Below are 26,971 nucleotides of genomic sequence, written 5' to 3' on the forward strand. Positions count from 1 at the left end.
AGCATCTTCACATGCATTCACACACACTTCACACAAACAAACAACTCAAAACCGTGAGCTCCCATTCCCTTATGCCATTTTCAGATTTCCACCCACTAACCTAGTCATCAACACATGCATTCCCTTCACATTCACCCACATGTACTCCCACTCTTTAATCATATGCACTCCCATCATAATTCCACCACCAATTCAGCCACAAAACATTATCATTGCACCACATTCAACCACTCCACATCCCTCACCAAGAAACCATTCAACACACACATGCATCCTGAAATTCTTTGCCATGCAATCACATGCATTTCCCTTGACATTTTCAGCCATCACACTTCATCATTACACCACCATTCACTCTTTAACCCACACACACTTCACACAAACAACATTCACATGCATTCACAACACAAAACACACTCAAAACCGTGGCCACCTTTGCATTTCAGGATTCCCATTTGCATTTTCAGATTTCCAGCTTTCCCTTTTATTTTTCAGCTTTCATTCTTCATCATTGCAGCCATTCCACATGCAATTCTCCATCATTCCTCCACACAAACACCTTAAACAAATAGCCATATACATCTCCACTCCTCCTATAAATACCCTTGCATTCCCATCATTCAAAACATCTCATTCACAACACAACACCCCTCAAACACTTCCATTCTTTCCTTAGCCGTGAGTCCCCCCTCCCTACTAATCCAAACACCAACCATCTTTCCATTTCCATCACTCCTCACTCCATTCCACATTTCCATAATCCCCCAAACCTCACCTTAGACCTTGTGCTACAACAACGAGGAAGAGAAGAGGACCTAAACGTTCATACAATTCAAGTTTGAGTTGTTGGAATGTTTAGGTGATTCTTTGATTTCAATGTTTCATTTTAATTCTCTTTGTTTTGTACGTATAAGGAATGGAAGAGAAGAGTGCCTAAACGTTCATACAATTCAAGTTTGAGTTGTTGGAATGTTTAGGTGTTTCTTTGATTTCAACGTAATGAGGAACTAAAACCCCCTTTAGCTAGGGGGTGATTCGAAATAAATGTTTATGCTTGCATTTTGATTTGATTACTTCTAATTGCGTTTCATAAGTTGTGGTTCAATTTGTTTAACCGTTTGATTGATAACTTATTTATGTATGTTTATTGAGAGTGTACACTTAATTTTCATGCATGAATATGACGCTAGAATATAAGTGAGTTTCACCTAATAGTTACGAACTTATATTCACAAGTAGTGGAGGTTGCTTATAAACAATCGCGTTAAATGAATTCTTGGCATAAGTTTCATGCGTATTCCATAGTAACGAATGTCTCGTCAACACTTAAAGTTTTCATGATGCTTAATGATTTTTGATTGTATCTTTATTGTGCTTTTCACGTAAAGGACTTTTGGAGAATGTTGTGAATTGCGTTGCGCTAACCCATCCAATTCATTAACTTAAGGAAAACTTGACGGTTAATTTAAGCGGACCTAATTGACCCGGGGCGTTGAGAATTAATGATTTGTTGAAATGCAATTGGAAATCTTTTTATTATGCAAGTGTAACATGTATGGAGATGAACCCCTTAGCTATTCTATCATCCATTCATTCCATTTCATCAATTCCATATTTACATTCTGTTTTAATTTGTTCATTTAATTTAATTTCGTATAAACTTAAATCCCCCTTTACTTTAATGTCAATTTAGTTAGAAATCATTTTAGTTTGTGTTTTTTAAAGCATTTTGAGTTTTTGGTTTGTCTTAGTGTTTTAAACTTTAATTTTGCATTCTTTGAGTCTAGTTTAGTGTTTTAAACTTTATTTTACGTTTTTGAGTCAGTTTCCAAGAGATTTGCATTCCCTCCTAATCCCCGGTCCAGAACGATCCCTACTTATACTTATACTACAATTGTCAAAAAGAGGGTTTAATTTGTGTGCGTATAAATCCCGCATCAAATTTTGGCGCCGTTGCCGGGGATTAGCAACTTTGCTAATCCCTTAGTTCTTTTCTTTTTTTTTGGTTTAGTTGTTTTCGTTTTAGTTTCTAACTTAGTGTTGTTTTCTTTGTTTGTTGTTACTTTTGATTTTTGATTTAGTTCTCTTTCTTTTTAGGTACTAGAGAAGTAAGATATGGATTTTGCTAGCATTCAAGCTCAATTGGCAAATCTTACTTCTAAATTGTCGCCGTATGCCGAAAGGACCACAATGCAGAGTGTCCCTACATTTGGTGCTTCATATAGGCAAGGATTTCAAGCCAATCAATGTCCACAAAGAGATTGGAGGGATCATTCAAACTCTATATGGTGGGAAGATCAACAAGTTCAACGTGAAGCATATTGGCAACCATATGAGGAGTTCTATTCAAGACCTATGCAGCCACCACAACTTCATATGCAATATGCTCAATTAAATTCAAGTTCGCCAGTAGATTATATTCAAATTCTTAATGAAATAAATTCTTTGGCGCAGGGGTCACAAAATCAAGCCAAGGAGGCTCAACAAGAAGCATATTGGCAACCATATGAGGAGTTCAATACAACACCTATGCAGCCACCACAACCTCCCCCACAACAATTCCAATCAAGTTCAAGTATGTCCATGGATAATGATAAAAATTTTCAATTACTAACCTCTTTGACGCAGGACGAACAAAATCAAGACAAGAAGTTGGGTAAATTGGACGAGCAATTTGGGCAGATTATGGAGTTCATGAAACAAATTCAAGAGCAAAGTGAACTTTCCAACTCAACTATTGAAAACTCGAAGGAAGATTTTGAAATCCATAATGCTATCACTTTGGGAAGTGCTATGGAGGTTGGAGCTGACCTAAAAATGTCCAAACATAGCCTAGAAGTGGATGAAGAGCTACTAATTGAGGAGGAGGAAGAAGACATGCACACGGCAAGGGTAGAACAACCCTTGCCGCAGCCCCCTAAGCCCTCTAAACCACCCACCACCAGTAAGGACGTCCCAATTTCATGTTATTCTGATGTTATTCCACCCAATGTCCCTTTTCCTAGCAGGTTTTTGATTCCCAACCAAGAAGAGAGTAAAAAGGACATCGTGGAAGCCTTCCCAAAGGTGCAAAATGCTATTCAAATTCTTGGTGCAACACAGCAAGTTTTAGATGGTGTTGAATTCTTCAAAGGACTTTGTACACCAAGAAGAATGATTCAAGAGAAGGTAGTGGCTGGAGAAGATGTAGAAGGCATCAAAGAGGACAAATTTGAAACCACAATTCCCAAGGAAGTTGGATTTTATGACACGGGACAAGTCATAACTTTCGAAGGGGTGTTTATTCTGGAGTTCATTTTGGAGCACACAGGTAAGCCGCCTCCCCGAATTTCAATTTTCTTTTATACTAACATGTGGTTAATGATTCAGGCACCCAATCTGGAATTTAAACTATTACCGGATCATTTCAAGTATCACCGCCCATTCAAAGATAAATTCCATGCCGTTTGATTTTATTTATGTTAATAAAAAAAAAATAAAAATAAAAAAATAAAAAAAAAAAAATTTGAAAGAAAGATACTAAACATGGAGAAAGGTGGAGCTTCACAAAGGTTGTTTACGTGAAGCCCCACTACGAGGCGCAGAAGCGGAAGGCGCAGAAGCGGGAGGCATAGAAGCGGGAGGCATCGGAGCGGAAGCCATCGGAGCGGGAGGCATCGGAGCTAGAGCATTCCAGGCCTCAATACTTGGCCAAGCGCTGGATGACCCAGGAAAAAGGTGCCTCTGGAGATAAGACGCAAGCCTTTGACGGTCACTGTGAATTCGACCCTCAGATTCTTGCAGCTCATCAAGCTTCCTTTTCATCCCCGACGAATAGTTATTTGCAAGCACATGCAAACTTCTATTCTCGTACTTAAGCTGCTGGATCTCTTGCTTAAGTCTTTCCACCTCTGCCATCAACGATTCCACCTGACGGGAGCGGGCAAGCAGGCGTAGGCCCATGTTGGACACAGAGCTCGCACACTGAACACTAAGTGCGAGGGACTCTTGAACGGCCAACTCATCGGACCGTCCTGACAGCAGCCTACTATCTTTTGGAGTGAGGAGGTTTTTAGCTACTATTGTAGCTGTTGTGGCGTCCTGCATCACAGAGTCTTCACCTGAAAGAGGACCGTTAGAAGATAAAAAAGAAGGGCGCCATACATTACCTTGACGGGGCGCAACCGGATCGCTGCTGAGACTCAAATCTAAGCTAAGGTTCGATGAGTTTGCCATTTTTTTCAAAAGTGTTCAAAGAGAAGGGGTGGATGGAGTTAAAAATTTCACAAAGGGCCGGAGTCGAGTTTCAGGAATGGGAAATCTTCAGAGTGTGTTTGTTGTGGTGATCGATAGCTCAATAAAAAAGCCAAGGCGACGCGTCCACCGATTCAAAGAGCCGGAATTTCCGGCGTAATTTAGGCGACGCGTTCTCGGCTTTTCAGAAAACGCGTTCAACTTTGTCAAAAGATTTCTGACAAAGCTGAAAACACGTGGAGGCCATCATCGCAACTACACGTCTTTAGCCGACAAGGCGTAAGTTCGGCGACGCTTTCTCTGCTTTTCAGAAAACGCGTGCAGCTTTGTCAAAAGGAGCCGCATCTGCACTACCACGTGTCGTTCAGAAAGCGAAGGGGCGTCGTTCAGAAATCGAAGGGGCGCCTGCTCAGAAATCGAAGAGGCGTATTCAAAGATCGAAGAGGCGCCACTATTTCAAAAAGCCGGAATTGCGGGATCAAAACGTTTGTCGACAAGGGTAAAAAGTACCACCACTTGATATTATCTCTATATATGTCGACCTTCGTCTTTTATGGCAGGGCAAACCTGAAGAAAATGCCCAACTCTCCCTCACCTCTGAGGGCGCACTCCCAGCAAAGCCTTTCAAAATACTCAATTCTTTCTTCTTCCCCAAAGATGATACCAGATGCCTGGAGTACATATGACCCAGGAGGAAACGGCGGATTGAAGCATGTGCTGATTCATTCACCGCTTCTTCAAAGCAAAGGTATCTCATATCATCAAGGTCAAAAGCAAAAGTATCTCATATCATGCTCTTTCCCTGTCTTTTTCTTTGTCCTTGTTCTTACTCGCATGGCAAAGTAAAAGAAGCAATCAGCCGGCACTTGGAGTCAATCTTCCGATCTGGAGCCAACTGCCTGGAATCTATTCCTGATTGCTTACCTAGCGTTGCTCTCGAGTAGTCATCTTCAACGGTTGATACACTTCCGGAGAAGGGACCAATTCTGCAAAGGGGAGCGAGTAAGGCAAGTGAAAATGATACATTGAAGCATGTGGAGACAAGCTTAGGCTGAGTTATCCTCCAACCCTTTTCAATACGAATTGGAAATATTGAACAAAGAAACAGACCAAAAGGGTAAGCTCAGACCTTCGGGGGAGACCAAAAGAACCATCCTGCTGCCCAGTTCAAGAAGTAGCACAAAGGAAAATCAACAATGGGCAGAAACCAGTTCAAGAGTAAGCCTGTGGAATCATCAAGATCAAGCCTCAATGCAATCAACAAAGAGAAGAGGGAATTTACACTCCATAACCAGATTTGCGTCCCTAAACTCTTCTCTTTGTTAATTACATTCTGCCATGTTTAGTATGTTTAGTTGTTGTTTGTGTGATTACTTATGTTTTGTGTGAATCTATGCTTAAAACATTGAGGACAATGTTTGATTTAAATGTGGGGGGGGTAACTAATGTTGTTAATGCAAATTCGTGGGATTTTATCACCCATAACTTCAAATGTTGTTCCTTGCTGTTTTAAGGTGTTTTTAAGTTGTTTTAGAGTGTTTTAGTATGTTTTGTTTTTATAACTCCGAAAAGCACATAAAAATTTGAAAAATTGTTTTGAAAAGCCTAAAAAGAGTGTTTTGAGTCGTTTTTGTGAGTTTGTGTCTTAGGGTACCTTCCAACACAATGATGAGGATTTGGTTTGTAATTGCATGACTGTTAAAAAGAGTTATAAACATGGATGAAAGTTTGATTTACTCTTGGTATATGTTTAGTTATGGTTATAATGTATGACTTCACATGCAATCATAAAAGAAAAATTCGTTTTTGTAACATGCTTGAAGGAAGGAACTCATAATAACGCTACATCCCTGTGAGACTCGAGCCATTACCTTCTTTGGAGAGTTATATTCTGTGATTCTTTGTTTTCTAAAGTTGTTGCATCATCTCATTATTCCTTGCTTGGTTGCTACTTAGAATGCAATTGTATCATGATAGAACTAAATGCTAGAACTTATATCCGTTTCATTCAAAGCATGACATTGAATTGCATAACATATATCAAGATGAAGTTGTGTAGTTGCCACCATAGCCAAATAGCCTTACTTCCCATATTTCGTATATGTTGTAAGTTTTAACCCCGTTGAGCCTTGTTTAGCCCATGTTCTTTGGTAACCCATATCATCCTCACCTAGCCTAGATTAGGACCATCCGTACCCTTGTTCTTGAAGCATAGTAAGCATGACGGATAATGAATTCCTTTTGATTAATATGTTGCAGAAAATAAGTGTGGGGGAAGGGATTTTTTTTTGTGTGTATGTATGTGCCTAAGTCTTAAAGGAGGCACGGGAAAAAGAAAAAGAAAATGTGAGAAAAAGAAGAAGAAAAGAAAGAAAAAGAGTGAAAATAAGTGAGAATGGACTCACAAGTGTGATTGTTGAAGAAAGGGCCCAAAAAAGTTGAATATGGCCCTAAGTTTTGTGACTTCCCCTTGTTGTTCAAAAGTTGAGTTTTCATTCAAAAGTGAATTCTACGTTAATTCAAATGCTTTGCTCGCTATTTCTTTAAGAACCTTTGTTTTCCATATACCTTCTTTGTTAGCCAAACACCTTTAGCCCCGTTACACCCCTTTGACTTCTATCTTGATCGTTATGTGTTCAATAATGTGGAGTTTGAAATTGATATGAGCTTATGGAATCACTGGTTCTCATTCTAAGTAGTAGCATTCCATTCATGAGATCATATTCATGTCATTATCGTAAATCCAGAAAATGCTTTCCTTGTTATAACATATGTGAGTGTTCGTCTACATGTTTACATCAATCTTCTCACATATAACTAGTGTAGGGTGTGTAGTCAGAAAATCTGTGTGAAAAACGAGTGCATATCTTGTAAGGATTTGAGCAATTTCTCTAAGGCATGTTACTACATTCAAAACATGGTTTTAAATGCTTAATTGTGAACTAGTATATGGTGACTATGATTAAGAATGTACTTAAGTGTGAAGATGACTAAAATCTGTGGGAATGATGATTTTTAACGTGTCATGTGCATTGGAAATCCCTAAGACGGTTGTTGGAAGGTTTAGGTTGTGTTTTACTTTTTTTGTTTCGTTTGGTTTTGTTTTGTTTTTCTTTCTGTTTTGCTCGAGGACTAGCAAAAGATAAGTGTGGGGGTATTTGATAGGAGCATATTCATGCGACTTAAATGGCTTGTTCTCGTGCATTTACATTATGTTTCTCTAGTTATTTTAGTCCTTTATGCTTCTTTTGTGTGTTTTCAGGTTCTAAGGGCAAGGTATGCAAAAGGATGCCTTTTGGAGCCTTTTGGAGCAAATTAGAGATTGGAATGGATATCATATGCTTGGAGCCAAGAGGATGGACGAAATTAAAGACTTGAAGTAGGAAAGTTAAATCCTAAAAGACCTCATGTTTAAGCATCATTGAAGACTCCTACGCATTTTAGAACACAAAAACAACATTCCTTGCAACCTTAGGACATTGTCGTGTGTTTCCTTGTGTCTCCCTTCCTTGCCATGCAAGGAAGGGCTTTGTTCCCTATTTTAAACACTTAAAGCATTCATTTATCATATCATTCACTTATTATAAGCATTCACTTATCATATCATTCACTTATCAAACCATTCACTTATCACTTCCATTCACTTATCACTTATCACTTCCATTCACTTATCACTCACCACATATCATTCATTTATCACTTAACATATCATTCATTTATCACTTAACATATCATACACTTATCATAATCATTCACTTATACACTTATCATAATCATTCACTTATTCTTTCATCATTCAACCACCAATTCAACACATGCATTTCAAACCTTTCAACACCCTTTAATCATCTCCCTTTAAGTTATGATTTTATTTCCTAACCCTACATGCATTATTTATTAGCATCTTCACATGCATTCACACACACTTCACACAAACAAACAACTCAAAACCGTGAGCTCCCATTCCCTTATGCCATTTTCAGATTTCCACCCACTAACCTAGTCATCAACACATGCATTCCCTTCACATTCACCCACATGTACTCCCACTCTTTAATCATATGCACTCCCATCATAATTCCACCACCAATTCAGCCACAAAACATTATCATTGCACCACATTCAACCACTCCACATCCCTCACCAAGAAACCATTCAACACACACATGCATCCTGAAATTCTTTGCCATGCAATCACATGCATTTCCCTTGACATTTTTAGCCATCACACTTCATCATTACACCACCATTCACTCTTTAACCCACACACACTTCACACAAACAACATTCACATGCATTCACATGCATTTCCAACACAAAACACACTCAAAACCGTGGCCACCTTTGCATTTCAGGATTCCCATTTGCATTTTCAGATTTCCAGCTTTCCCTTTTATTTTTCAGCTTTCATTCTTCATCATTGCAGCCATTCCACATGCAATTCTCCATCATTCCTCCACACAAACACCTTAAACAAATAGCCATATACATCTCCACTCCTCCTATAAATACCCTTGCATTCCCATCATTCAAAACATCTCATTCACAACACAACACCCCTCAAACACTTCCATTCTTTCCTTAGCCGTGAGTCCCCCCTCCCTACTAATCCAAACACCAACCATCTTTCCATTTCCATCACTCCTCACTCCATTCCACATTTCCATAATCCCCCAAACCTCACCTTAGACCTTGTGCTACAACAACGAGGAAGAGAAGAGGACCTAAACGTTCATACAATTCAAGTTTGAGTTGTTGGAATGTTTAGGTGATTCTTTGATTTCAATGTTTCATTTTAATTCTCTTTGTTTTGTACGTATAAGGAATGGAAGAGAAGAGTGCCTAAACGTTCATACAATTCAAGTTTGAGTTGTTGGAATGTTTAGGTGTTTCTTTGATTTCAACGTAATGAGGAACTAAAACCCCCTTTAGCTAGGGGGTGATTCGAAATAAATGTTTATGCTTGCATTTTGATTTGATTACTTCTAATTGCGTTTCATAAGTTGTGGTTCAATTTGTTTAACCGTTTGATTGATAACTTATTTATGTATGTTTATTGAGAGTGTACACTTAATTTTCATGCATGAATATGACGCTAGAATATAAGTGAGTTTCACCTAATAGTTACGAACTTATATTCACAAGTAGTGGAGGTTGCTTATAAACAATCGCGTTAAATGAATTCTTGGCATAAGTTTCATGCGTATTCCATAGTAACGAATGTCTCGTCAACACTTAAAGTTTTCATGATGCTTAATGATTTTTGATTGTATCTTTATTGTGCTTTTCACGTAAAGGACTTTTGGAGAATGTTGTGAATTGCGTTGCGCTAACCCATCCAATTCATTAACTTAAGGAAAACTTGACGGTTAATTTAAGCGGACCTAATTGACCCGGGGCGTTGAGAATTAATGATTTGTTGAAATGCAATTGGAAATCTTTTTATTATGCAAGTGTAACATGTATGGAGATGAACCCCTTAGCTATTCTATCATCCATTCATTCCATTTCATCAATTCCATATTTACATTCTGTTTTAATTTGTTCATTTAATTTAATTTCGTATAAACTTAAATCCCCCTTTACTTTAATGTCAATTTAGTTAGAAATCATTTTAGTTTGTGTTTTTTAAAGCATTTTGAGTTTTTGGTTTGTCTTAGTGTTTTAAACTTTAATTTTGCATTCTTTGAGTCTAGTTTAGTGTTTTAAACTTTATTTTACGTTTTTGAGTCAGTTTCCAAGAGATTTGCATTCCCTCCTAATCCCCGGTCCAGAACGATCCCTACTTATACTTATACTACAATTGTCAAAAAGAGGGTTTAATTTGTGTGCGTATAAATCCCGCATCAAATTTTGTTGTTGGAATGTTTAGGTGTTTCTTTGATTTCAACGTAATGAGGAACTAAAACCCCCTTTAGCTAGGGGGTGATTCGAAATAAATGTTTATGCTTGCATTTTGATTTGATTACTTCTAATTGCGTTTCATAAGTTGTGGTTCAATTTGTTTAACCGTTTGATTGATAACTTATTTATGTATGTTTATTGAGAGTGTACACTTAATTTTCATGCATGAATATGACGCTAGAATATAAGTGAGTTTCACCTAATAGTTACGAACTTATATTCACAAGTAGTGGAGGTTGCTTATAAACAATCGCGTTAAATGAATTCTTGGCATAAGTTTCATGCGTATTCCATAGTAACGAATGTCTCGTCAACACTTAAAGTTTTCATGATGCTTAATGATTTTTGATTGTATCTTTATTGTGCTTTTCACGTAAAGGACTTTTGGAGAATGTTGTGAATTGCGTTGCGCTAACCCATCCAATTCATTAACTTAAGGAAAACTTGACGGTTAATTTAAGCGGACCTAATTGACCCGGGGCGTTGAGAATTAATGATTTGTTGAAATGCAATTGGAAATCTTTTTATTATGCAAGTGTAACATGTATGGAGATGAACCCCTTAGCTATTCTATCATCCATTCATTCCATTTCATCAATTCCATATTTACATTCTGTTTTAATTTGTTCATTTAATTTAATTTCGTATAAACTTAAATCCCCCTTTACTTTAATGTCAATTTAGTTAGAAATCATTTTAGTTTGTGTTTTTTAAAGCATTTTGAGTTTTTGGTTTGTCTTAGTGTTTTAAACTTTAATTTTGCATTCTTTGAGTCTAGTTTAGTGTTTTAAACTTTATTTTACGTTTTTGAGTCAGTTTCCAAGAGATTTGCATTCCCTCCTAATCCCCGGTCCAGAACGATCCCTACTTATACTTATACTACAATTGTCAAAAAGAGGGTTTAATTTGTGTGCGTATAAATCCCGCATCAAATTTTGTTGTTGGAATGTTTAGGTGTTTCTTTGATTTCAACGTAATGAGGAACTAAAACCCCCTTTAGCTAGGGGGTGATTCGAAATAAATGTTTATGCTTGCATTTTGATTTGATTACTTCTAATTGCGTTTCATAAGTTGTGGTTCAATTTGTTTAACCGTTTGATTGATAACTTATTTATGTATGTTTATTGAGAGTGTAAACTTAATTTTCATGCATGAATATGACGCTAGAATATAAGTGAGTTTCACCTAATAGTTACGAACTTATATTCACAAGTAGTGGAGGTTGCTTATAAACAATCGCGTTAAATGAATTCTTGGCATAAGTTTCATGCGTATTCCATAGTAACGAATGTCTCGTCAACACTTAAAGTTTTCATGATGCTTAATGATTTTTGATTGTATCTTTATTGTGCTTTTCACGTAAAGGACTTTTGGAGAATGTTGTGAATTGCGTTGCGCTAACCCATCCAATTCATTAACTTAAGGAAAACTTGACGGTTAATTTAAGCGGACCTAATTGACCCGGGGCGTTGAGAATTAATGATTTGTTGAAATGCAATTGGAAATCTTTTTATTATGCAAGTGTAACATGTATGGAGATGAACCCCTTAGCTATTCTATCATCCATTCATTCCATTTCATCAATTCCATATTTACATTCTGTTTTAATTTGTTCATTTAATTTAATTTCGTATAAACTTAAATCCCCCTTTACTTTAATGTCAATTTAGTTAGAAATCATTTTAGTTTGTGTTTTTTAAAGCATTTTGAGTTTTTGGTTTGTCTTAGTGTTTTAAACTTTAATTTTGCATTCTTTGAGTCTAGTTTAGTGTTTTAAACTTTATTTTACGTTTTTGAGTCAGTTTCCAAGAGATTTGCATTCCCTCCTAATCCCCGGTCCAGAACGATCCCTACTTATACTTATACTACAATTGTCAAAAAGAGGGTTTAATTTGTGTGCGTATAAATCCCGCATCAATGCACTAAACCCGACATCTCATTCGCTGTTAATCTTTTGGCTAAATATAGCAATGCGCCCACATGCAGGCATTGGAATGGTGTTAAAGACATTTTTTCACTACCTCAAGGGTACAGTGGATTTGGGCTTGTTCTATATCTGTGAATCTTCGAGTATTGCCATCCCCCATGGTTCTCGAATTGATTCTCGCCTTGTTGGTTACGCAGATGCTGAATATTTGTCTAACCCATATAGGGCACGTTCTCAAGCGGGCTATGTCTTTAGCGTTAGAGACACCGCTATATCTTAGAGGTCTACCAAGTAAATGCTAGTTGCGATTTCTTCGAACCATACTGAGATTCTCACCCTACATGAAGCATCGCGTGAGTGCTTTTGACTGAGAGCAGTTATGGAACATATTTGAAGCACTAATGGTCTTACTTGAGTGCTTTTGACTGAGAGCAGTCATGGAACATATTTGAAGCACCAATGGTCATACTTCTGTCATTGACCTTCCTACGACGATCTTTGAAGACAATGCAGGATGTATTGAGTAGTTAAATAAGGTATACATCAAGGGAGACAACACCAAACAATACGTCGAAGTTCTTTTACTCACACCAGCAACAACACCATTAGATCTTAATGTACCAAGTCATTGCTCAAGTTTACTTTTCAGAAGCTCGTCCAAGGAATCGATTTGCGTAAATTATCTGAATTGAATTGCTTGTAGTTCTCTTATTTAGAAGTTATGTCTAACTCAGGGGAGTATCTTGAAGCATACTCACTAAATCTTAATGTACTCTTTTTCCTACGATTAGGAGCATTTTCCCTACGATTAGGAGCATTTTCCCATTGGGTTTTTGATGCGAGATTTACTTGACACTCAAATTAAACCCTCGTTTGACAATTGTAGTAGAATGGATAAGTGAGGGATCGTTCTAGACCGGGGATTAGGAGGGCTTGCTAAAACCTTCTAAATTGACTTAAAAACATAAAAACTAAATTAAAATACTCTTAACAAGACTACTATGACTCAGAATGGCTTTAAAACTAACTTTTAAAACACTAAGACAAACTAAAAGACTCAAAACAAGTTCAAAAGACTCCAAATACTTAAAAACATAAAATAAGACAAATCAAATGATTAAGACTTCAACGAAATAGGGGGGGAATTGGATTTGGACGAATTTAAACTAAAATGAATACTTGGAAACAAAACAAATTGTAAATATGGATTTGACGGAAATGAATGGATGGGAAGCTAGCTAAGGGTTCTTTCTCTACACATGATATTTATGCGTATGAATCAATTTCCAGTTATTCCTTCATTGAATTATGAACGACAATGCCCCAAATTAACCGTGACATCACTAGTTAACCCTCAGATTTTCCTTATATTATTGGATTGGATGGCATCATTCGACAACCCAAAACATTCTCAAAAGTTCCCTACATGTCATCATAATAGAGATACAATCGAAGATCATTAAGAATAATGAAAACCATAAGCATTGACAAAGCATTTGCAACTATGACATCATGTTACTCATGCTAAGAATTAAACTTAACGCGATCGTGACAAGCGACCTTTACTACTTTCAAGTATAAGTTAGTAACGATTATGTGAAACCTCCTTAAACTTTAGCCACATATTCATGCATGCTAATTAAGTGTCGACCCTCAATCAACAAACACAAATAAGTTAATCATCAAATAGTTAAGCAAATTGCATTCACGAATCAAGAGTTCATAACCGGAATTCATCAATTCATATCACATAAATAATCATGGTATTGAAATCACCCCTAGCCAAAAAGGGTTTAGTTCCTCATAACTTTGAAATCAAAGAAACACCTAAACATTCCAACAACTCAAACTTGAATTGTATGAACGTTTAGGCACTCTTCTCTTCCATTCCTCATATTACAAAACAAAGAGAATTGAATTTAAACATTGAAATCAAAGAAACGCGTAAACATTCCAACAACTCAAACGTGAATTGTATGAACGTTTAGGCCCTCTTCTCTTCGTCTTCGTTGTAGCACAAGGACTAAGGGATGTTGTTGGTGTGTTGAATGGATTGGGGGATTATGGAAATGGAAGAAAATGGAGGAGAAAGGGAAGGGAATGGTGCAGAAAATGGAGAGACTCACGGCTAGGGAGAAGATGGAAGTGTTTGTGGTGTGTTGTGTATGAAAATGAGATCCTTCTAAATGAATGAATGCAAGGGTATTTATAGGAGGAGTGAAGGTGTAAATGGCTGTTTGTTTAATGTGTTTGTGTGGAGGAATGATGAGAAAACAGCTAGGACACATGTGAAAATCTGGAAAGCAAATGGAGTGCACGACATTGATGTTGGAATTGCATGTGTGTGCTGAAAATAGTGTGTGTATGCATGTGTTTGGGAAGCTTTCTTGCTCATTTTCTGGATGCAATGATGAAGATATTAATAATTAATGCATGTAGGTGGCTGAAATGATGAAGAATGAGTGGTGGAAATGAAAGGGAAAGCTAGAAAAGCATGTGAAGATGCTGGAATTTCAAAGGGAACTCACGGCATTGAAGGTTTTGGTGCATGTGTTGGCTGTTTTGTGTTGTGAATTATGATGAATGCATGTGAGTTAAAGAGGGAGAATGTGGTGAAATGATGAAGTAGGAAGGTGGAAATGCATGTGAGATGTTTGGAAAGGAAATGGGAACCCACGGCATTGAAGTTGTTTTGTTGATGTGTGAATGCATGTGACTTGTTTGTGGAATAAAGAATGAATGGTGGAAATGTGAGTGAATGATGTGCATGTGTGAGAATGCATGTGGAATTAAGAGGAGTATGGAAGTGAAATAAATGAATGATATGTTAAGTGATAAGTGAATGATATGTGGTGAGTGATAAGTGAATGGTTTGATAAGTGATAAATGAACTAGTTTAAAGGGCTAGGGTTTAAGTACATAGAATGGGCCTAAAATAGGTTGGTTTGTATGGCATAATGTGTTTGATTGGGCTAGAGGTTTTCCATGGCTCAAAGGATTTGTTTGATTGGGCTAGGCCCTTTGTTTGATGTCCCCAAAGAGCATACAAGGCTTCAATTTCGTCCATCCTCTTTGCTCCATGATTAAGCTATCCAATTCATGCACAAAAATGCTCCAAATAGCCTCAAAATGCACTTTCTTGCTCCCTAAGCCCTTAGAACCTGAAAACACACAAAAGAAGCATAAAGGACTAAAATAACTAGAGAAACATAACGTAAATGCACGAGAACAAGCCATTTAAGTCGCATGAATATGCTCCTATCAAACTCCCCCACACTTATCTTTTGCTAGTCCTCGAGCAAAACAGAATAAAAACAAATAAACAAAACGACACTAAACACGTAAAACACAACCTACACCTTCCAACAATCGTTTCAGGGATTTCCAATGCACATGACAAGTTAAAAATCATTATTCCCACAGAATTTAGCCATCTTTACCCTTAAGTACATTCTTAATCATAGTTACCACATACTAGTTCGCAATTAAGCATTTAAAACCATGTTTTGAATGTAGTAACATGCCTTAGAGAATTTGCTCAATTCCTTTCAAGATATGCACTCAATTTTTACTCAGATTTTCTAACTACACACCCTAATCTAGTCATATGTGAGAAGATTGATGTAAACATGAAAACGACACTCACATATATGTATCACAAAGAACGCAATTTCTGGAGTTAATAATCAAGTTTAGATATGATCTCATGAATGGAATGCTACTACTTAGACGCGAGAACCAGTGACACCATATGCTCATACCAAGTTCAAACTCCACAAATTGAAACACATAACACTCAAGATTGAAGTCATGGGTTGTAATGGGGCTTGGGGCGTGTGGATAACAACGAAGGGATATGGAAAACAAAGGTTCTTAAAGAAATAGTGAGCAAGGCAATTGAATCAACTTAGAATTCACTTTTGAATGAAAACTCAACTTTGGAACAAAAAGGGAGACAATTTAGGGCCAGAATTGGTGTTTTGAGCCCTTTCTTCAATCACTCAAATTTTTTTTTTTTTTTTTTTTTTTTTTTTTTCATACTCAAAACATACTTAAGAACAAGCATTCCTTCCCCCACACTTATTTTCTTGCATAATGTAACTCAAAAGGAATTTATTTAAGTCATGCTCACTATCTTTTAAGAACAAGGGTAAGGACGGTCATATTCTAGGTTAGGTGAAGATAAAGTGGGTTAACAAAGAACATGGGTTAACATGGCTCAACGGGGGTAAAACTTACAACATATACGAAATATGGGAAGCGAGGCTATTTGGCTATGGTGGCAACTACACAACTTCATCTTGATATATGTTATGCAAATCAATAACATGCTTTGAATGAAATGGGCATGAGTTCTAGCATTTGGAACTATATGATGAAAAGCCTTCTAAGTAGTAACCAAGCAAAGAATAATGAGATCATGCAACGATTTTAGAAAACAAGAAATCACAGATTATACTCTCCAAAGAACGTTATGGGCTCAAGTCTCTTAGGGTTGTAGCATTTGTTTGAGTTCCTTCCTTCAGGCATGTTACAAAAACTAAATTTTCTTTTATGATTGCATGTGAAGTCGTACATTATAACCATAACCAAGCATATACCAAGAGTAAATCAAACTTTTCTCTATGTTTATAACTCTTTTTAACAGTCATGCAATTACAAACCAAATCCTTATCATTGTGTTGGAAGGTATCCTAAGACACAAACACACACACAAAAACTTCTTTAAAACAACTCTTTTTGGGTTTTTCAAAACAATTTTTCAAATTTTTATGGGATTTTCGAATTTTTAAGACAAAACACACTAAAACAGTTTTAAAACAGTGAGAAACAACATGTGAAGTGATAGGTGATAAAATCCAACGAATTTGCATCAAATATACTTAGTTACCCCCCCACACTTAAATCAAACATTGTCCTCAATGTTTTAAGCATAGATTCACACAAAGCATAAGTAAATACACAAAAAGCACTTTAAACATACTAAACATGGCATAATGTAATTAACAAAGAGAAGAGTTTAGAGACGCAAATCTGGTTATAGAGTGTAAATTCGATCTTCTCCTTGGTAATTGCATTGAGGCTTTTGATCTTTGTGATTCTACAGGCTTACTCTTGAACTTGTTTCTGCCCATCGTTGATTTTCCTTTGTGCTACTTCTTGAACTGGGCAGCAGGATGGTTCATTTGGTCTCCCCCGAAGGTCTGAGCTTATCCCTTTTATCTGTTTCTTTGTTCAATCTTTCCAATTCGTATTGAAAAGGGTTGGAGGATAACTCAGCCTATGTTTGTCTCCACATGCTTCAATGTATCATTTTCACTTGCCTTACTCGCTCCCCTTTGCAGAAGTGGTCCCTTCTCCGGAAGTGTATCAACCGTTGAAGATGACTACTCGAGAGCAACGCTAGGTAAGCAATCAGGAATAGGTTCCAGGTAGTTGGCTCCAGATCGGAAGATTGACTCCAAGTGCCGGCTGATTGCTTCTTTTACTTTGCCATGCGAGTAAGAACAAGGACAAAGAAAAAGACAGGGAAAGAGCATGATATGAGATACTTTTGCTTTTGACCTTGATGATATGAGATACCTTTGCTTTGGAAGAAGCGGTGCATGAATCAGCACATGTATTTCCTCCTGGGTCATCTTTACTCCAGGCATCTGGTATCATCTTTGGGGAAGAAGAAAAAATTTAGTATTTCGAAAGGCTTTGCTGGGAGTGCGCCCTCAGAGGTGAGGGAGAGTTGGGCATTTTCTTCAGGTTTGCCCTGCCATAAAAGACGAAGGTCGACATATATAGAGATAATATCAAGTGGTGGTACTTTTTACCCTTGTCGACAAACGTTTTGATCCCGCAATTCCGGCTTTTTGAAATAGTGGCGCCTCTTCGATCTCTGAATACGCCTCTTCGATTTCTGAGCAGGCGCCCCTTCGATTTCTGAACGACGCCCCTTCGCTTTCTGAACGACACGTGGTAGTGCAGATGCGGCTCCTTTTGACAAAGCTGCACGCGTCTTCTGAAAAGCAGAGAAAGCGTCGCCGAACTTTGCGCTTGTCGGCTAAAGATATGTAGTTGCGGTGATGGCCTCCACGTGTTGTCTGAAAAGAAGAAATCTTTTGACAAAGTTGAACGCGTCTTCTGAAAAGCCGAGAAAGCGTCGCCAAAATTACGCCGGAAATTCCGGCTTTTTGAATCAGTGGACGCGTCGCCTTGGCTTCTTATTGAGGTATCGATCACCGCCACAAACACACTCTGAAGATTTCCCATTCTTGAAAATCGTCTCCGGCCCTTCGAAATTTAACTCCATCCCTTCTCCTTAAACACTTTTGAAAAATGGCAAACTCATCGAACCTTAGCTTGGAATTGAGCCTTAGCAGTGATGCGGGCGTGCCGCGTCAAGGTAACGTATGGCGCCCTTCTTTCTTTTCTTCTAACGGTCCTCTCACAGGTGAAGACTCCGTGATGCAGGACGCCACAACAGCTACAATAGTAGCTAGGAACCTCCTCACTCCGAAAGATAGTAGGCTGCTGTCAGGACGGTCCGATGAGTTGGCCGTTCAAGAGTCCCTCGCACTTAGTGTTCAGTGTGCGAGTTCTGTGTCCAACATGGGCCAGCGCCTGCTTGCCCGCTCCCGTCAGGTGGAATCATTGATAGCAGAGGTGGAAAGTCTCAAGCAGGAGATCCAGCAGCTGAAGTATGAGAATAGAAGTTTGCACGTGCTTGCAAACAACTATTCGACGGGCATGAAGAGGAAGCTTGATGAGCTGCAAGAGTCTGAAGGTCGGATTCACAGTGACCGTCAAAGGTTTTCGTCTTTCCTCCAGAGGCACCTTTTTCCTGGCTCATCCAGCGCTTGGCCAAGTATTGAGGCCTGGAATGCTCTATCTTCGATGCCTCCCGCTCCGATGCCTTCTGTTCCTACGCCTTCCGCTCCGATGCCTTCTGTTCCTATGCCTTCCGCTTCAAGAGTAAGGCCACGTAGTGGGGCCTCAAGCAAACAACCTTTGTGAAGCACCATCTTTCTTTGTTTAGCAGTGCCTATCAATAAATCAAACATTTTCTCAATGTTACAATCATAGACTCACACAATTAATAAACAAACAAACAATAACAACTAAACAACCTAACAAGGCAGAAACGAAATAGCAACAAAGAGAAGAGTTTTTTTTTTTTTTTTTTTTTTGTTTTTTTTAGGAATCTGGATTTGGAGTGCTTTCCAAGACACTATAAAACACACTAAAACACTCTAAAAACGCTTAAAACAGCAAGAAACAACATTCTAAGTGATAGGTGAATAAATCCCACGAAATTCATGCAAATACAAATTGTTTACCCCCCCACACTTAAATCAAACTTTGTCTTCAATGTTTTAAGCAGAAAGTCACAACAGAGCAAGCAAATAAACAAATACGAGAAAGAAAGCAAAGTAAAGGCAGTAAAGAAAAAGAAAGGAATAAAAATAAGTCTCTTAAAGGGGTTTCCAAGTTCTTCTCTATTCGGATGCATGGGTTGCCTCCCACGAAGCGCTTTCTTTTACGTCTTTCAGCCGGACGAGTACCCTATTTTAATCTTCATTTGAGCCCACGGAATGGAAAGGAATGTCTTCCACCACTTGCCCCACACCATGCTCGTAATATGGCTTCAACCGATGCCCGTTCACCTTGAATTCTACGCCATTCCTTAAGCTTTTTATGTGGACTGCACCGTAAGGTAAAACGTTAGTAACAACAAACGGGCCAATCCATTTAGAACGCAACTTACCAGGAAACAAACGTAGGCGAGAGTTGAAAAGTAACACTTTCTGCCCAACTGTGAAGGTCTTGGTTCGAATCATTTTATCATGGAATGCTTTGGCCTTGGCTTTGTACATCCGGGCATTCTCATAGGCTTCATTCCGAATCTCCTCAAGTTCATTCAATTGGAGCTTCCTATGAACACCCGCTGCATCTATGTCCATGTTGAAAGTCTTCACGGCCCAATGTGCCTTGTGCTCTAACTCTACGGGCAAATGACATGGCTTACCATAGACGAGCCGAAAAGGTGACATCCCAATGGGTGTTTTGTACGCCGTACGATATGCCCACAGTGCATCATCTAAACGTAAGCTCCAATCCCTCCTTGTTGGTCCAACGGTCTTCTCCAAAATTTGTTTGATTTCTCGGTTAGACACCTCGGCTTGGCCATTTGTTTGAGGATGGTAAGGTGTGGAGACCTTATGGTTGACATGGTACTTTCTTAGCAACGCCTCAATGGTCCGATTGCAAAAGTGAGACCCTCCATCACTTATGATTACTCTCGGCATTCCAAACCTAGCAAGAATGTTAGTTTTCACGAAATCTGCAACCACCTTAGAATCGTTAGTACGGGTGGCTTTTGCTTCCACCCATTTAGAAACATAATCAACAGCTAGCAAGATATAAGTGAAACCATAAGATGGAGGGAAAGGGCCCATGAAATCAATGCCCCAAACATCAAAAATTTCAACATTAAAGACAGGGGTTTGCGGCATTTGGTCCTTGGTACCTATGTTACCCATTCGTTGGCAACGATCACAAGACATACAAAAGGTTCTAGCATCCCTAAATATAGTCGGCCAATAAAAACCACACTCTAGAACCTTGAGGGCAGTGCGTTGTGTGCCAAAATGACCACCACATGCATATGTGTGACAAAAGCTTAGAATTGAGTGAAATTCAGAATCATGCACACATCTACGTACAATTTGATCTGAGCAATACTTCCACAAATAAGGGTCATCCCAAACATAGAAACGTGCATCATTTTTAAGCTTATCACGTTGGTGCTTGTTTAGTTCATTTGGAATTTGTTTAGCCACCAAGTAATTCACTAAATCTGCATACCATGGTTCACTTACCTCAATGGATAGCAGCTGCTCATCGGGAAAAGTTTCAGGGATAGGTACGGCATGTTTATGCTCCTCGTGGATCATTCGGCTTAAATGGTCAGCCACTACATTCTCGCTTCCTTTCTTATCCCGGATTTCAATATCAAATTCTTGAAGAAGAAAAATCCAACGGATAAGCCTCGGCTTTGCTTCCTTTTTCGTGATCAAGTACCTCAAAGCTGCATGATCAGAATAAACGGCAAAGAGGGTTGGACATCTTGGAGAAGTCCTTGATAAAACGCCTATAGAACCCTGCATGGCCAAGAAACGAACGTACCTCTCTAACCGAAGTAGGAGAGGGTAAGTGACGTACAAGGTCTATTTTCGATTTATCTACTTCAATTCCTTTTTCTGAAACAATATGTCCTAAAACTATACCTTGTTTCACCATAAAGTGACATTTCTCCCAATTCAAGACAAGGTTAGTTTCAACACATCGTTTCAAAATTAAGGTCAGATTATCTAAGCAATTATCAAATGAACTCCCAAATACACTGAAATCATCCATGAAAACCTCAATGATCTTTTCAACAAAATCGGAAAATATACTTACCATACACCTTTGGAAAGTGGCCGGTGCGTTGCATAAGCCAAATGGCATGCGACGATAAGCAAATGTTCCAAAGGGACATGTGAATGTGGTCTTCTCTTGATCATCAGGGGCTATCACAATTTGGTTATATCCAGAGTATCCATCAAGAAAACAGTAAAAAGCATGACCGGCTAACCTTTCGAGCATCTGGTCGATGAATGGCAAAGGAAAGTGATCTTTCCTAGTCATGGCATTTAGCTTCCGGTAATCGATACATACTCGCCATCCAGTCTGAATGCGTGTAGGCACGAGCTCATTCTCATCATTCTTGATAACAGTTACTCCAGACTTCTTGGGAACGACTTGAACTGGAGAGACCCAACGGCTATCGGAGATAGGGTAGATCACTCCACAATCCAAAAGCTTGATTATTTCCTTCTTCACCACTTCCATCATCGGAGGGTTGAGACGGCGTTGAGCCTCTCGAGTTGGTTTAGCCCCCTCCTCAAGAAGTATACGGTGCATGCATGTGGTAGGGCTTATTCCTTTAATGTCGGCCAAAGTCCACCCTATGGCCGTTTTGTGCTCTCGCAGCACCCTCACAAGCTTCTCCTTCTCCATTGCCGTGAGACTTGATGAAATGATGACGGGCAATGTTTCGCCTTTTCCCAAAAACACATACTTCAAATGGTCCGGCAACGGCTTAAGTTCAAGCGATGGTGCCTGAACAACAGACGGTAGCATCTTAGTGGAAACTGAATTTGAAAGTGAGAGTGGAACCTTACCATATTGTTGTGGCAATGACTCAAGGGCTGCCACAACCTCAATTATTTCTTCACTAGAACCCATTGCAAAGAATTCCTCCTCCTTGCCGTGGCCTTGCATTGGCCCAAATCCTTCATTTTTGCGCTCTATGGCCTTAGTGATGGTTGTTTCCAGGGCGTCCTCGTTCAATTCTTCAAGGTATACCTGCGCCAAAGAATCGATAACATCAATGGAAAAACAAGAATGGTCATCAACGGGATATCTCATAGTTTCAGAAATATTAAAATCAATCACTTCCCCATCGAATTCCATTGTCAAGGTGCCTTTGTATACATCAATCTTTGTTCGGGCCGTCTTCATGAATGGCCTACCAAGGAGAATCGGCAAAGATGTAGAATGGGCTGAATCCTCCATGTCTAGGACGTAGAAATCAGCCGGAAAAATTAAATGGTTTACCTGCACAAGCACATCCTCCAAAACTCCTTTTGGATACGCGTTAGAACGATCAGCCAATTGTATAATTACACCATCTTGTTTTAATTCACCCAAATTCATAGATGCATAAATAGAATAAGGCATGACATTTATGGATGCACCTAAATCAAGCATGGCATGTTCAAAACGATTATGTCCAATCACACAAGGAATCGTGAAACTACCGGGGTCTTTGCACTTGGTAGGCAGTTTACGTTGCAAAACAGCGGACACATTCTCGCTTACCTTCACTACCTCTTTGTTTGCCCTTCTTCTCTTTGTATTGCTTAGGTCCTTGAGGAATTTAGCATACTTTGGAACCTGTTTGATTGCATCGAGAAGCGGTATGTTCACTTGCACCTTCCGGAACGTTTCAAGAATGTCCTTCTCGCTTTCTTCCTTTTTTTCTTGCATGAACCTGCGAGGAAAAGGTACATTGGGCAGATTAGGACGTGAAGTACATGAATTTGAACTTAAATTACCTGATTTGGCTGAGTTAGGGTGATCTGCCTCAGGTTGTGTCGTCTCTTCATCTACTTTCTGGGCAGATTTGGGATTGTTTGGCTCGGTCCCAACTTCTTTTCCACCCCTTAAGGTGATGGCCTTGGCGGATTCGAATCCTCCCTTTGGATTGACTGTGGTTGAGCTAGGAAGCTTTCCTTGCTCTCTAATCTGTCCAAGGAACTCAGAAATCTGCCCTATTTGTTTCTTCATATCCGTCATCTCCTTCTCGTTATTTGCTATCCGGTTGTTTTGATTTTGCAACCCCTGCGAAATAGAGGTTAGTAATTGCATAGCTTGATCACTTTCCAAGGACGTACCTGAATGAGATGATGCCGAAGGTTGTTGGGGTTGTTGGGGTGCATACGGCTTGGAATAAAAACCAGGGGGGTTTGGCCTAAATCCTCCTTGTTGGGCAGCTTGTTGTGGCTCCCTCCATTTGAAGTTTGGATGGTCCCTCCATCCGGCATTGTAAGTGTTCGAGTATGGGTTGTTTTGATTTTGTCCTTGGAAACCAATTGCATTGGCAGATTCCCACCCACCATTCTCGATTAGTTGAGGGCACTTGTCGGATGGATGCCCTTGAATTGAGCATACGCCACAAACTTGGTGTTCTTGTGCTTTTGGACCAATCACAACCTGAGAAACAAGAGAAGTAAGATTAGCAAGTTGTGATTGAATTTCAGAAATAGCACTCACCTCATTTACACTTTGTTGCCGTGGGGCTTCCCTTTGGCCCACTCCTTCATATTGTTGAGCGTTGAGCGCTCGGTTGGCTATGAGAATCTTGGCATCCCTTGGTGTTTTGTCCACCAATGCTCATCCCGCTGATGCATCAAGCATTTGACGTTCGATAGGAAGGAGGCCCTCATAGAAATATTGAAGGAGAAGTTCCTCTTTCATTTGATGTTGAGGACATGAAGCTACAAGGCCCTTGAAGCGCTCATAATAAGCCGGGAATGTCTCACCATGATTCTGTTGAATACCACTAATTTTCTTCCGTAGGAGAATCACTCTTGAAGTAGGGAAGAATTTCTCCAAGAAAGCACGCTTCATACTCTCCCACGAAGTCACAGTTCCCGGGGCTAGTTCGTAGAGCCAATCTTTGGCCTTGTCCATAAGTGAAAATGGAAAGGCCTTCATCTTCAGTATACTCCCATCCACATTGACGGGGGTCATGCTCGAACAAACCACCTCGAACTCCTTCAAGTGTTTGTTGGGGTCTTCCATAGACAAGCCATGGAACTTCGGAATATGGTGTAACAAACTGGATTTGAGTTCAAATTCCTCAGTCTTCCCCTCTGCAGCCGTGGGGTATTGGATACAAAGAGGCAATGCATTATCCAAACCCGAGGCCGAAAGCTCCTTGATGGTTCTATTATCTGCTGTCATGGCTTGTTCTTCTTCAAAAATCTGATCCGTGGGCTTTTCTTCTACACCTACTTCGTCTTCTTCAAGCCCAGGTTGTGGTGGCTCTTGTTGACTCCTCGTTCTCCTCAAAGTGCGTTCAAAATCACCGTCAAAGTCGGAGATGTTCTCTATAATAGGCCGAGAGCTACGAGTCATACACGGTACCTAAAAAACAAGGAAACAAACAAACTAAGAATCTGAAATAAGAATGCACGAAAAACAAAATATAAAAATAAAGGCAAAGGATTAGCAAAGTTGCTAATCCCCGGCAACGGCGCCAAAATTTGATGCGAGATTTACTTGACACTCAAATTAAACCCTCGTTTGACAATTGTAGTAGAATGGATAAGTGAGGGATCGTTCTAGACCGGGGATTAGGAAGGCTTGCTAAAACCTTCTAAATTGACTTAAAAACATAAAAACTAAATTAAAATACTCTTAACAAGACTACTATGACTCAGAATGGCTTTAAAACTAACTTTTAAAACACTAAGACAAACTAAAAGACTCAAAACAAGTTCAAAAGACTCCAAATACTTAAAAACATAAAATAAGACAAATCAAATGATTAAGACTTCAACGAAATAGGGGGGGAATTGGATTTGGACGAATTTAAACTAAAATGAATACTTGGAAACAAAACAAATTGTAAATATGGATTTGACGGAAATGAATGGATGGGAAGCTAGCTAAGGGTTCTTTCTCTACACATGATATTTATGCGTATGAATCAATTTCCAGTTATTCCTTCATTGAATTATGAACGACAATGCCCCAAATTAACCGTGACATCACTAGTTAACCCTCAGATTTTCCTTATATTATTGGATTGGATGGCATCATTCGACAACCCAAAACATTCTCAAAAGTTCCCTACATGTCATCATAATAGAGATACAATCGAAGATCATTAAGAATAATGAAAACCATAAGCATTGACAAAGCATTTGCAACTATGACATCATGTTACTCATGCTAAGAATTAAACTTAACGCGATCGTGACAAGCGACCTTTACTACTTTCAAGTATAAGTTAGTAACGATTATGTGAAACCTCCTTAAACTTTAGCCACATATTCATGCATGCTAATTAAGTGTCGACCCTCAATCAACAAACACAAATAAGTTAATCATCAAATAGTTAAGCCAATTGCATTCACGAATCAAGAGTTCATAACCGGAATTCATCAATTCATATCACATAAATAATCATGGTATTGAAATCACCCCTAGCCAAAAAGGGTTTAGTTCCTCATAACTTTGAAATCAAAGAAACACCTAAACATTCCAACAACTCAAACTTGAATTGTATGAACGTTTAGGCACTCTTCTCTTCCATTCCTCATATTACAAAACAAAGAGAATTGAATTTAAACATTGAAATCAAAGAAACGCGTAAACATTCCAACAACTCAAACGTGAATTGTATGAACGTTTAGGCCCTCTTCTCTTCGTCTTCGTTGTAGCACAAGGACTAAGGGATGTTGTTGGTGTGTTGAATGGATTGGGGGATTATGGAAATGGAAGAAAATGGAGGAGAAAGGGAAGGGAATGGTGCAGAAAATGGAGAGACTCACAGCTAGGGAGAAGATGGAAGTGTTTGTGGTGTGTTGTGTATGAAAATGAGATCCTCCTAAATGAATGAATGCAAGGGTATTTATAGGAGGAGTGGAGGTGTAAATGGCTGTTTGTTTAATGTGTTTGTGTGGAGGAATGATGAGAAAACAGCTAGGACACATGTGAAAATCTGGAAAGCAAATGGAGTGCACGACATTGATGTTGGAATTGCATGTGTGTGCTGAAAATAGTGTGTGTATGCATGTGTTTGGGAAGCTTTCTTGCTCATTTTCTGGATGCAATGATGAAGATATTAATAATTAATGCATGTAGGTGGCTGAAATGATGAAGAATGAGTGGTGGAAATGAAAGGGAAAGCTAGAAAAGCATGTGAACATGCTGGAATTTCAAAGGGAACTCACGGCATTGAAGGTTTTGGTGCATGTGTTGGCTGTTTTGTGTTGTGAATTATGATGAATGCATGTGAGTTAAAGAGGGAGAATGTGGTGAAATGATGAAGTAGGAAGGTGGAAATGCATGTGAGATGTTTGGAAAGGAAATGGGAACCCACGGCATTGAAGTTGTTTTGTTGATGTGTGAATGCATGTGACTTGTTTGTGGAATAAAGAATGAATGGTGGAAATGTGAGTGAATGATGTGCATGTGTGAGAATGCATGTGGAATTAAGAGGAGTATGGAAGTGAAATAAATGAATGATATGTTAAGTGATAAGTGAATGATATGTGGTGAGTGATAAGTGAATGGTTT

Source organism: Pyrus communis, chromosome 11 (assembly GCF_963583255.1).
Source record: "Pyrus communis chromosome 11, drPyrComm1.1, whole genome shotgun sequence".
Lineage (NCBI taxonomy): Eukaryota > Viridiplantae > Streptophyta > Magnoliopsida > Rosales > Rosaceae > Pyrus > Pyrus communis.